The sequence below is a fragment of the Canis aureus genome, chromosome 4 (assembly GCF_053574225.1).
Source record: "Canis aureus isolate CA01 chromosome 4, VMU_Caureus_v.1.0, whole genome shotgun sequence".
Lineage (NCBI taxonomy): Eukaryota > Metazoa > Chordata > Mammalia > Carnivora > Canidae > Canis > Canis aureus.
Window position 1 is genome coordinate 29,736,742 of NC_135614.1, and position 13,856 is coordinate 29,750,597.

The window sequence follows — 13,856 nt, forward strand, 5'->3', positions numbered from 1 at the left end:
AGATACTCTTTAGATTCAAAAATACACATAGATTGAAAGCAAAGGATGGAAAAATATACCCAATGCAAACAGTAACCAAAAGGCAGCTGGATTAACCATACTGTTATTATACAAAAGAGACTTGAAGATGGAAATTGTTGGGGACAAAGAAGGACATTTAATACTGTTAAAAGGGTCAATCCACCAGGAAGACTGAAATAGAAATAGACAATTCAACAGTAATTGTTGGAGACTCCAATATCCCACTTTCAATAATGGATAGAATGAGGCAGAGATCAATAAGGAACTATTTACAGAACACTCCATTCAACAAAAGCAAAATACATGTTCTTCTCAAGTGCACATGACACATTTTCCAGTTTAGAATATTTGCTGGACCATGAAACAAATCTCAGTAAGCTTAATAGAAAGAATAGAAAAATAGAGAAAGTCAATGAAATGAAAAGTTGGTTCTTTGAAAAGATCAACAAAATTGACAAACTTAGCTAGACTGAGCAAAAAGGGGAAGAATCAAGTGCCTATAGTAAAAAATGAAAAAGGGATATCACTATTGATCTTACAGAAATAAATGGATTATCGGAGAATAAGATCATGATTGATTTTTCAGAAATAAAACAGATTATAACTGTGTTATGAATAGCTGTGCATCAACAAATTTGATAACCTAGATGAAATGTACAAATTCCTAGAAAGACACAAATTACCAAACCTGACTCAAGAGAAATAGAAAATCTGAACAGATATATAACAAGTAAAAAGATTGATTTAGCAATTAAATTTCCAGGACACCTGGTGGCTTAGCAGTTGAACATCTGCCTTCAGCTTGGGTTGTGATCCTGCAGTCCTGGGATCAAATCCCGCATTGAGCTGCCTGCATGGAGCTTATTTCTCTGCCTGCCTCTATCTCTGCCTCTGTCTCTCTGTCTCTTATGAATAAATAAATAAAATTTTTATAAAAGTAATCAAATTTCCCCACAGAGAAAATAGTCCCAGATGGCATCACTACTGAATTCTACCAAATATTTGAAGGTATTGGAAGGTATTTAATACCTATCATAATCTCCTTCAAATAGCAGGAGAGGAGGGCGTACCCCTGACACATTCTATAAACCCAGGTACCATATTATGTGGATACAAAAACCAGGCAAAGACATCACATCAAAATAAAACTACGTAACAGCATCCTTTATAAATATAGATGCAAAAATCTTCAACAGAATTCTAGTATATTAAATCCAGCCACACATAAAAAGGATCATATACATGATCAAGTGGGATTTATCCCAGGAATGCAAGGTTGGTTAATTATCTGAAAACTAACCAGTGTATTTTATCAATAGAATAAAAAGACAAAAACCATGTGATCAGCTTAGAAGACATAGAAAAAGCACTTGACAAAAGTCTAACACACTGTTATAAATTAAAATCACCCAGCAAACTAGGAATAGAAGATATAGGGGATTGAGGGGCACCTGGATGTCCAACTCTTGGGTTTAGCTCAGCTCATGGTCTCAGAGTCCTGGGATTGAGCCCTGCATTGGGCTTTGTGCTGGTCATGGAGTCTGCTTGGGATTTTCTCTCTCCCTTCCTCTGCTCCTCCCACTGGTGGCCTCTCTCTCAAATAAATAAATCTTAAAAAAAAGGAAAATGTACAGGGTTGAATGGTGCCCCCTCCTATGTCCATATTCTAGAACTTGTAAATATTTCCCTATATGGGAAAAGTTCTTTTGCAGATGTAATTAAGATCTAGAGATGAGATCATCCTAGATTACCCAAGTGGACCCCAAATCCAATGTCCTGCTAAGAGACAGAAAAGACATGGGAACACAAGGAAGAAGGCCATGTGAAGATGGAGGCAGAAATAGGAGTGGTGCAACCACAAGCCACAGAGTACTTGTGGTCAGCAAAAGTGGGAAGAGACAAGAAAGGTTCTCTTGCCTTTAGCAAGATTGAAAGATATAAGATCAAAAAACAAAAATCAGTTGAATTTTTATACACCAGCAGTGGATAATCTGAAAGTGAAATTAAGAAAGCAATTCCATTTATAATAGAATCAAAATGAACAAAATATTTAGGAATAATTTAATCAAAGAAATGTGAGTTTTGTACAACTAAAACTATAAGATGTTGTAGGAAGAAATTAAATAAATGGACACTTCCCGTGTTTAAGGTTTAGAATAATTAAAGTGGCAGTCCCAAAGTGACCCACAGCTTCTACATAATCCCTGTCAAAATCCCAGCCGGCTTCCCCTCCCCACCAATTGACAAATTTATTTTCAAATTCATGTGCAAATGCCAGGAACCTAGCATAGACAAAAAAGGTCTTGAGAAAGAAGGACAAAGTTAAGGGACTCACAGACTTACTTGTACTACAGACTTACAGTAATCAAGACTGTGGTACTAGCACAGACATATAGATCAATGGAAAAGGATTGAGAGTCCAGAAATAAACCCTCACATTTACAGTCAATTGATTTTTGACAAAGGTGCTAAAATAATTCGATTGGGGGAAGAATATTATTTTCAACAAATGGTCTGGGAAACAATATTCCCATGCAGAAGAATGAAGTCAGACCCCTACCTCATAACATTTACAAAAGTTAAGAGTTAAAAAATACAAGTCTTAGAAGAAAACAGAATTAAATATTTGTGGCATTAAGTTAGGCAATAGTTACTTGGGTAGGATGCTAAAACACAAGCAACAGATATATTTGCCATAATAAAAAATAAAACAATTTTATGTTTCCAAGAGCATAAATAAGTAAATGAAAGGAACCCACAGAATGGGAGGAAATATTTATAAATTGTAGATCTGATAAAGGACTTGTGTCCAGAATATTGAAAGAACTATCATAACTCAATGATAAAAAGATAAATAACCTGGTTAAAAATGGGCAAAAGATATGCATAGACATTTCTCCAAAGAAGATATACAAATGTCCAGTAAGCACATGAAAAGACACTCAACATCATTCATCCTTGAGGAAAAGTAAATTGAAACCATGAGACCCCACTTCACACCCAATAGGATGACTGTAATAAAAAAAAAAAAACATACAATAACAAACGTCTGCAAGATCTGGAGAAGTTGGAACCTTCATATGTTGCTAGTGGGATTGTAAAATGGCACAGCTGCTTTGGAAAACAATTGTACACTTCCTCAAAAATGTTATACATGGAATTACTATATGACCATGAAATTCTACTTCTAGGTATAAATCCAAGACCAATGACAACCTACGTCCTTTTGAAACTGTTCATAGTGGCAGAATTATTTGTAATAGCTAAAAAGTGGAAGCATCCCAAATGTCCATTATTGAACAAAAGTGGTATATCCATATGACGGCATGTTATTCAGTTAAAGGGAATGAGATATGCTACCACATGGATGAATCTTGAAAACATTATGCTAAATGAAAGAAGCATTATGCTAAATGAAAGAAGTTTGTTACTAAAGATCACAAATTGTATGATGTCATTTATATTAAATGTCCAGATAGACAAATCCATAGAGATGGAAAGTAGATTAGTGGTTGTCAAGGGCTAGGTGGAGGGAAGAATGGGGGAATGACTGGGAATGGGTACAGGGTTTCTTTTGGGGCAGTGATGAAAATGTTAAAAAATTAAAGAGTGGTAGGGTAGCTGGCTGGCTGGCTGAATTGGTAGAGTGTGTGACTCTTGATCTCAGAGTGGTGAGTTCAAGCCCCATGTGGGGTATAGAGCTTTCTAAAAAAAAAAAAAAAAAATTAAAAATATAATTAGATAGTGGTGATAATTATAGAACCATGTGAATAAACTAAAGCCTACTGATTGTAGACTTTAAAAGGTTGAATGTTATGGTAGGTCAATAAAGCTTTTAAACATTCCAAATTATTTAAATAAAATGAACAGTTTGGTTACTCAGTCACAAGAACCACATTGTAAGGATGGCCACATGTGGCTAATGGCTACCATTTTGTACAGTGCATATCATTGCAGAAAGTTCTGTTGGACAGCCCTGCCACCACAGAATGGCAGCTGCAGAGAGCCTGGGCAGGCACTGCACACCCCTCCTAGACCTCTCCCTGTGAGGACTGTAAGTGCTGTATCAGTGTAATGTTTACTTCCTGTGATGAAGCTGATGAAAATTCAGCTGTGTCTGTATTGCCACCTTAGAGGATGCAATACTTGGCTTGGTTGAAAATCCGCATGTGAGCAGGGTAAAATGTGCATGGGAAGGAGATGAAACAAATGTCCCCAAACATCAGATATAATTATTTTGAGTAAGGGGAATATAGGCTATCGTCTTGCTTCTGGTTATTTGTAGTAGATGATGCAGCTAGGATTCTTGTCTATAGGCTACCACTAGCCCACATCACCTCCTTCATGGTCCAGGTGACTTTGAATTCCTAGAAACAGCCATGCCTCTGAAGCTGTGGTGCTCTGTTTGGATTTCCTCATCCCATGAACTGGTTAAGATGATTTGAGGTGGGTTTGTGTATGTCAATGAATGGTGCTCACTGGGGTCTAGGTTCAGGGGCTTCATTATACTAGTGTCACTACTTAAAAAAAATCCCATTGAAACAGTGAATGGTGATTAGCAGTATTATCTGATGTAGAAGTTCAGAAATGTGTCGGTTAACTTGGCAATGTTCTGGGGGGGCTTTTTAAGAGAATGTTGTGGAGAAAATCCAGAAAGCCAAGGGGAGAAATGTGGGGGTGTTAGGAGTGAGGAAGGTGGAGACATCAGTACAGATGTATGTTCTTGAAAATTTTGGGGCACTTAGGAAATAAAGAATAGTAATTTAAAGGAGTTTTGATTAAGTAAATTGTCTATCTTATATATATTTGAAATATTTTTCACTTAAAAGTAATACAAATTGAAAGTTGGAAAAATAAAGAAGAGTGGAAAGACAAAAACAAACCATCATCCATTGTTCTATTGAGAAAGGACACCTGTTATTAGTGTTTTTGTGGGGTTTCTGTCAGTCTTTATTCTTTACCTGTTTATATCTACACATCAGAATCTACTTCATGCACAACTCTGTTGTCTGCTTTTTACACTGCCTATTATTTCCTTGTGTTGATAGCGTCATATAATAATGATAGCATCTTATAATTAGAGTATCTCATTGTAGCTGTCTCATTGTATACAAAGCCATTTTTTCATTGGGATAATTAAGCTGAGGGAGTGAGATCCCAGGGAAGGGGACGGTAGAGAGAGGGACAAGGACCCCAGTCCAGGTTAGCACTGGAAGGGAGGAGTGAGGCCAGGCCTCACTTGAGGAGTTGTGTTGGAGGACGAGTGAAGGATAACTGGAGACAAATTTTGAATTTGAGAAGGTTGCTGTTGAAGAAATCATGTCAGAGGGCCTCTGTAAAGGGAAAAGAAAATTTAGAACAGCTGAGATGGGGAATTTGGTTGGGAGTTGACAAGAAGTGGGTTGAAAGGGTTTTCTGAGGAGCAGTGAGGGAATACAGCTGAGCCTGGGATTACTTGAGGCCAACTTTTCCTGAATTAATCAGGCACTGAACTCCTTCCTGATTAAGGGTAGGATTGGGTGCAGTATTTGGGATGAGTCTGCTACACTGGTTAGAATCCTTAATGATGGAGGTAAACGGCTTGGTGGTTAAGAAGGTGGTCTCAGGGACAACTGCCTGGATCTGAATCCTGGGTCTGCCATTTACTGGTTGTGTGGACTTTGGCAAATTCCTCATTTCCTTCTGTGTTGATTTCTTCACCTGTGTTATATACAGTGATATTAATATCTGTTTCTTGATATTTGTTAGGGTTAAATGAGAAAATCTATGTTAAGCATTTGCAACAGTGCATGGAACATAATAAATATTAAATAAATATTATTATGATTGAGTTGGTTGCAGGTAACAGAAACTCAGTACAACTAGATTAAGGAAAAGGAATTTATTGACTTACAACTGAAGAGTATAAGAAACCAGGCATTGCTCCATCCATTTTATTCTCTGAAATGTCTTGAGACTTCACTTTCTTCTGTGTTGGTTTAGTTCTTAGGCGGGCTGTCTGGAAGATGACCACCAGCTTCTCTGTACTTACATCCTATTAGCTGGGCAATGCCAGCAGGAGACAGAGTACCTTTTCCCTGAAAACTCCAGCAAAGACTTTGGAGATATTCTTATTGACCTGAGTGGTGTTCCCAGCCCATCAGTGATATGACTACTGTGGCCAGGGGAATTCAGTGCTGTCATTGGCCAGGTCTGAGTCATACTTAACCTTTAGAGCTGAATCACATGGTCTGAGGGTAGGATGGTCTCAAAAGAAAATGAGGTGCTTTTATTAGAAGAAGGATAAAGGATACTGGGCAAGCAGGAAGTCATTTCCACTCTACCAGTGGAATGGGCAAAGTGGAGAAGGACTGTGGAGAAGGCAGGCAAGCAGAAAGAGAAACTGTGCTGGGTGGTGAGGCTCCTAGGTTAGTGAGAGAAGGTGGAGGGTGGTAGGGTAGGGTCATGGAGGGTAGTAGAACTGATTCCCAAAGTATGTTTCATTGATTGCCAATTCAAGCGAATTTTTTTTTTCTTTAAAGGTTTTATATACTTATTCATGAGAGACACAGAGAGAGGCAGAGACACAGGCAGAGGGAGAAGCAGGCTCCCTCTTGGGAGCCTGATGTGGGACTCAATCCCGGGACCTTGGGATCACATCCTGAGCTGAAGGCAGGCGATGCTCAAACACTGAGCCACCCAGGCGTCCCTCAAGCAAATGTTAACGGGTTTTTGTGACAAGAGTTCCATGGAGGAGGAAGTCTGGAAAATGCCAGTATCTGTACTACAAGATTTTTCTTACTTTTAACACACTTTTGTATCTGGTGATTCTTAGGACAGAGGTATAGGATCTGTGATTCCCAAACATGCAGGCTTCTGGGGCCCTTAATCAATGGAGCATTTTGTGGGGTTAGTATCTGTGGACCACATTTTGAGAAACATGGTAGAAGAGGATGGTGGTGAGGTTGGAGAGTGGAAGAAGAGATTTTTGGATTGTTTGCAGGGGGACAGTGGTCTGCAGGTGGCTGTGGGCACTGAGGAATGGACCCCTTCTCCTTAAGTATGGAGTCAGAGGTGTAAGAGAAGGTAGGGAGGGTAGGGTGTTGAGGAGTGCAGGAACTGGCAAAGGTATATATTGGCAAGAGTGACGGGGCTTGTATGGAGGGAGCCCTGGAGCTGGGGGGAGGGCAAGATCTCAGGTGGGACAAAACTAGAGTTGTGGGGGACCCCTGTCTCTTAGGAAGCTTGGAGCTCTTTTAGCCTTTTTAGGTCTAGCATTTTTTAAGCCTATTTATTATTTTTTAAAAATTTATTTATTCATAGAGACACAGAGAGAGGCAGAGACACAGGCAAAGGGAGAAGCAGGCACCATGCAGGGAGCCTGACGTAGGACTCGATCCAAGGTCTCCAGGATCATGCCCTGGGCTGTAGGCAGGGCTAAATCGCTGTGCCACCTGGGCTGCCCCAGGTCTAGCATTTAATCAGAACGTGGTCACTGAGCTGGATTTGGGAAAATTGGCTTCTCAAGAAAAGTGCGGGTAAGTCATTTAACTGACTGTGGGTGAAGCTGAATATGGAGACTTTGGGGCCAGGAGAGCCTGAGGAGTTGATGGCACTATGTTTGGGGAATTACCAACAGAGCTGAGCTGTAGAAAGGACTGACTCTTAACATCCACAGCATAGCAGGGATTCTGGATGCACAGACTTGCTCCACCTTTCCCTCCTCTCCCTGTGTCTTCTGATTTTTGTTTGTTATATTAGATTTGACATTGTCACGACCTATACTGTTTTAACCTCAGTTTCTCACATGTCCTAGATTCTGCTCTGTAGTTAACTGCATTCAGTTTTTACTGCCAGGTCTTGTACAGCACAGCCCTTATACTCACGAGTTTTTCTTTCTTTTTCTTTTTCTTTCTTTCTTTTTTTTTTTTTTTTTTTTTTTACCTCTTTTGGATTCATTTACTAGGAAGGGTTTGATGGGAGCTATCTTTCTGAGACCTTCTCTGTTGTCTTATATGTGATGACACCTCACCTGGGTTAATAAACATTTTGGGTCACATTCTGCTCACCCCCACTCCCTAAATTCTCTAAGAGTTGTTTTTCCATCTTTCTTTTTAAAAAAATTTTTTTTAAAGATTTTATTTATTTATTCATGATAGTCACAGAGAGAGAGAGAGGCAGAGACACAGGCAGAGGGAGAAGCAGGCTCCATGCACCGGGAGCCCGACGTGGGATTCGATCCCGGGTCTCCAGGATCGTGCCCTGGGCCAAAGGCAGGCACCAAACCGCTGCGCCACCCAGGGATCCCTGTTTTTCCATCTTTCGGCGTTGATTGTTGCAGAGAGGAGCATGCAGGCAGCCTGACTGTGCCCCCCTGTAGCTGACTCGATTTCTCTGCCCATTGGAGTCTTGACTTCTTGAGTGAATTGTTCTGAGAGGAGAAATTACCCTTTGTAATTCAATTTCAGATATATCTTTATTTTAGAATATTGTCTTCTCTTATATCTTTGACTACTTCTCTGCGTTCTGACTCATTCTGTTGCTGTTGTTCTTAAAGAGTTGGGGTGTATTCAGAGTCTTGGTTCCCCAGAGTCTCATCATATTCTTTGTGTAGATTTCCTTTGGGAACCAGGAGCCATGGGCTTGAAGCTGCTCCTGCCACTTCAGCTCTTAACTTGCCATAGGGGTCAGGTGTAAAACGGCAGAGTGCTCTGTGCATTGCTACATGGGCTCTGAGCAAAGCTGGCCACCCCATCATCTCATTGTCATGTTTGTTGGGGTACCTAATAATTGGTACTGTTTGTTGAATACTCCTGTGTGTTCCTTTTTCAGGAGAGAAATTTTTGTTGTAAAAGGAGAGAAGTGAGGTGGTCTCTGGAGGGAAAAATGGGGTTAGGGAAGGCTACTTTTTTTTTTTTTTTTTTTAAGAGTTTGCTCATATGTTGATAGGAGTGATCCTGTTGAGAGGAGGAACATGATTCGTGGGAGAGAGAGGAAAGAGAGCTGAAGCCATATCCTCAACTAGGCAAGAAGGTGTAGACTTAAAGCACAACTGGGAAGATAGGCTATAATTAGACATTTTGCTGAAATCTGTATATCCTGTACTTGCAGGACCCTCCAGACCCCACCCCTTAGGAGGGTGGCAGCAGGTATGGGGGAAGAACCTGAGGCTTTACCATTTACCAGCAAGAGACTAGATCCTCCATGGCCCTGTGCTTCTTGCAGAGGAGCCTAGGACAGACTGGGTAACCTCTCTGAGACTGGATTTCAGTCTCTTGTAAAATGCCAATGATCCCGTGCTTGCTTTGGCAGCACATTTACTAAAATTGGGATGATACAGAAATGATTAGTGTGGTCCCTACACAAGGATGATATGCAAATTTGTGAAGTATCCCATATTTTAAAAAATAAAATAAAATAAAATGCCAATAATCCCAAGTATTAAACAAGTAAGTGTTAAATCAGACAATGTAAGCAGAACATAAAGAAAACAAAAGTGACTTCAGTTCCACCATTGAGAGATAACCACCTTTACCATACATACTTGAAAATAATATTCTTTATATACTGTTAGGTTACATGCTTTTAGCACTTAAATACATTAAGGACAATGTTCCATGTCATTTAATGTTTTCCTATAACACCATTTGAAAAAAAGTGTGTGTAGGTCACTCCAGCAGAAGGACTTAGCAGTTTTTTTTAACATTTTAATTTATTTATTCATTCATGAGACACACAGAGAGAGAGGCAGAGACACAGGCAGAGGGAGAAGCAGGCTCCATGCAGGGAGCCTGATGCGGGACTTGATCCCGGGACTCCAGGATCACACCCTGGGCTGAAGGTGGCGCTAAACCACTGAGCCACCCGGGCTGCCCCAGGACTTACCAGTTTTAAACAGTTCCTGAGTATTGACAGCATGTAAGTTGCTCCTTACTACTTTCTATTCTAAGTGGCACTGTCTTGAACTTCCTTGTGGTTGTGTTTTCACATGCATACATGCTTATTTCCCCAGGGCAGTTTTCTGGCAATGGAAATTTAGCTGAGTGGTAGACAAACTGACACTGTCCTGCAGATTTGGGGTGGGTGATATTCTCAGATAGGCAGAGTGCCGTCAAGCACCCACAGGGTGCTGATAAATGGGCTGCTGTCACCCTGGAAGCAGGACTCTGGGGGGCCAGCGATTAGTCTCTAGATGTGGCCTGTCCCCTTCAACGATTTAATTGCTGTCCCTGTTGAAGTCACAAGGGCAAGCTAATCAAACACGAGGAAGCTGTGAGGTTGAGAGAGAGACAGAGAGATGTTGAATGATGGAGTTGAGATGCAGGGGAGACCCTGACTGGTAGGAGGAATGGGCTGAAACAAGCAGGAGAAACTGACTAGGGCAAACTGTCCTGTCAGAAGAATGGTAACTGCTCACCAGCCTAGACCACCCATGGGACATTAGGGGAGAGCTGACGAGTATCAGGTGACAAAAAAAGAATGCGATTGATGGTATGTGGTTGCCCCTCAAACTCATGTAAAACAACCCAATAACCTCAGGATGTGTCAGTGTGAGTATAGCGTCCAGACCATGGGGAATGTGGATAGCTGGAGCTCAGACAAACAAAAGATGTTCAGGCTGGTGAATGATCTAGACCACGGTTGTTCAGTAGAAATATGATGTAAGCTCTCTCACTCACTCACTCTATCATCTATTTAAAATTTAAAAATTTCTGGTAGCCAATAATAGATTTTAGGTAACCCGATATATTCAAAACATGTTCATTTCAGTATTAATATAAGCAAATTACTTTAAAAAATATTTTATTTATTTATTCATGAGAGACACAAAGAGAGAGAGAGGCAGAGACACAGAGGGAGAAACAGGCTCCATACAGGGAGCCCGACGTGGGACTTGATCCCCGGTCTCCAGGATCACACCCTGGGCTGAAGGTGGCGCTAAACCACTGAGCCACCTGGGCTGCCCAATAAATTACTTTTTAAAAAAGATTTTAGGGATCCCTGGGTGGCGCAGCGGTTTGGCGCCTGCCTTTGGCCCAGGGTGCGATCCTGGAGACCCAGGATCGAGTCCCACGTCGGGCTCCCGGTGCATGGAGCCTGCTTCTCCCTCTGCCTGTGTCTCTGCCTTTCTCTCTCTCTCTGTGACTATCATGAATAAATAAAAATAAAAAAAAAATTTAAAAAAGATTTTATTTATTCATGAGAGATCCAGAGAGAGAGGCAGAGACATAGGCAGAGGGAGATGCAGGCTCCCTGCGGGGACCCTGATCTGGGACTCAATCCCAGGACCTCGGGTTCACGCCCTGAGCCAAAGGCAGATGCTCAACCACTGAGCCACCCAGGCGTCCCTATAAATAAATTTTAATGAGGTATTGCAATCTTTTTTCCCCAAGTACTGTCTTTGAAATCCAATATATATTTTACACTTCCAGCCTATCTCAATTCATATGCTAAATTTCACTGGTTAAAATACAATAGAGGCCCACCAAAACAATAAATTGTGTTTAATGGAAAAATGTTTAATACTTTAATTTTAATTAAGTTTAATTAAATTTAATTATAATGCTTTATTTTTTTAAATTTACATTTAAATAATTAAAATTAAATGAATAAAAACTGAGTTCCTCACTGGCATGAGCAACATCTCAAATGCTCTATAGTCACATGTGGCCGGTGGATATCGGGCAGCACAGGTCTGTGCTCTGAGGTTCCTACTCTAAATGTGGTCTATGTATCAGCAGCATCCAAACTCCCCGGGGGAACTGGTTAGAGATGCGAGTCTCAGGCCCCATCCAGACCTTCTGAGCTGAAGCTTGCATTTCAGCAAGTTCTCTGAATGATTTCTGTGTTCACTACAGTTTGAGAAGCAGTGGTTAGATGTTGGGCCATGATTTGGGGAATGTGTGAAGCAAATGAGTATTATTTTGCATGGAAAATGAAGCCTCCAGGAAGTTGTATAATGACCTTCACATGTTTGAAGACCTGTGTATAGAAGGTGAGGGAGATGTAGAGAGGTAGCCCCAAGTGGAAGAACAAGGACTACAGGTGGAGGTGGGGCTGGAGTGGGAGAAAGGAAACCAAAGTTTTTATTTTATTTTTTATTTTATTTTATTTTATTTTTTATTTATGATAGTCACACAGAGAGAGAGAGAGAGGCAGACACAGGCAGAGGGAGAAGCAGGCTCCATGCACCGGGAGCCTGACGTGGGATTCGATCCCGGGTCTCCAGGATCGCGCCCTGGGCCAAAGGCAGGAGCTAAACCGCTGCGCCACCCAGGGATCCCGGAAACCAAGCTTTTAAAGCTTCAATAGTTAACTATTCCACTGAATCCTTTTTTTTTTTTTAAGATTTTATTTATTTGTTCATGAGAGACACACAGAGAGGGAGAGAGGCAGAGACACAGGCAGAGGGAGAAGCAGGCTCCATGCAGGGAGCCCGACATGGGACTCGACCCTGGGTCCCCAGGATCACACCGTGGGCTGAAGGTGGTGCTAAACCAATGAGCCACCCAGGCTACTCTGTTTTTTTTTTTTTTTTTTCTTTTAAAGATTTTATTTATTCATGAGACACACACACACACACACACACACACACACACACACAGGCAGAGGGAGAAGCAGGCTCCATGCAGGGAGCCCAACGTGGGACTTGACCCTGGGTCCCCAGTATCACACCTTGGGCTGCAGGCGGCGCTAAATCGCTGTGCCCCCAGGGGCTGCCCTGTTTTTTGTTTTTTTTTTAACATTTTATTTATTTATTTATTTGAAAGAGAGAGAGGGGGGTGGAGGGGAGAGGGAGAGTGTCTCAAGCAGACTCTGTGCTGAGCACAGAGCCCCACTGAGGGCTTGATTTCATGACCCTTAGATCATGACCTAAGCTGAAAGCAAGAGTCAGATGCTTAACCGACTGAGCCACCCAAATAAGTACAGCTTTCACTGAATCCCTATAATAACATAACTGAATGGAGAGGTAAGTCAGATCTTCCAAGTCTACTAAGTCACCCCTCCCCTAATTGCTGTGCATCCTGGAGGAAGAATTATTTGGCCACTAGGAGCCTCAGCTTACTGTCTATAAGATAGGGAAAATAATAACACCCCTCCAGGGATCATGTGAAGACCATGGAGGCAAGGACCATATTTGCCATGTTTACTACACCATTTCTGGGCTTTGCATAGACCTGGCACGGACTCAGCCCGCAGTAACGATTTCTTTGTCAACTGGCAAAGCTCTGACTTGTGAACAATGGCCATTACTACTACTAGCAGGCTTGTGGTTTGAGGTGACAGGTTGTGTTTTTCAGTAGACACAAATGAACCCAGCCCTTGAAAGCTTGTTTTTTTATTTACAGTCTCGATTGATCTGGATCGATCTATATCCTCAAACCTTTTCATCAAGAGAGTGAAAACAGAAAAGCAAGGAGGGGAGTGGTTCTGGATTCCTCCACCTTCTCTTGCTCAGTGGGCAGTGATGGGCCTCTGGCCACTTTTATGCTATAGGCACAAAATATCTCCAAACGTGGTACCGGGTCACTCCGAAGAGGGAGGGTAACCTAGCCCATCAAAGCATTTCTCTGCAAAAGACCTCATCACAGATTCACTAAGCCACATCTGTGCTTCTGTCAAGTAAACAAAGAATATCTACTGCTCTCAGGCAGGCACTAACATTAGCCGAGTGAGGGCTCTTTGGGGACCAGGGAAAGGAGGTTCGCATTTGAAAATGAACCACTGTACATGGATTTATAGCTCTGCTTTTCCGATGGAGAGGGGGAAATATTTTTCTCTGGGAGATTGGAATTTACTAGTGGATTCAAGTGTAACTTTGGAGAGTGGCAGAGGTATTAGACGTGGCAGTATCA

The 13,856-nt window shown here is 41.5% G+C and overlaps 1 protein-coding gene and 1 non-coding gene across 4 annotated transcripts in view; both read left to right on the forward strand.

Annotated features, from left to right (window-relative positions):
* Nucleotides 1-13,856, forward strand: part of RPS24 (ribosomal protein S24) — a 402,261-nt gene that overhangs the window by 56,847 nt on the left and 331,558 nt on the right. The window lies entirely within an intron of this gene.
* Nucleotides 9,297-9,403, forward strand: LOC144313151 (U6 spliceosomal RNA). Its single transcript, XR_013378878.1, has one exon. It is a non-coding gene; the product is annotated as a U6 spliceosomal RNA (small nuclear RNA).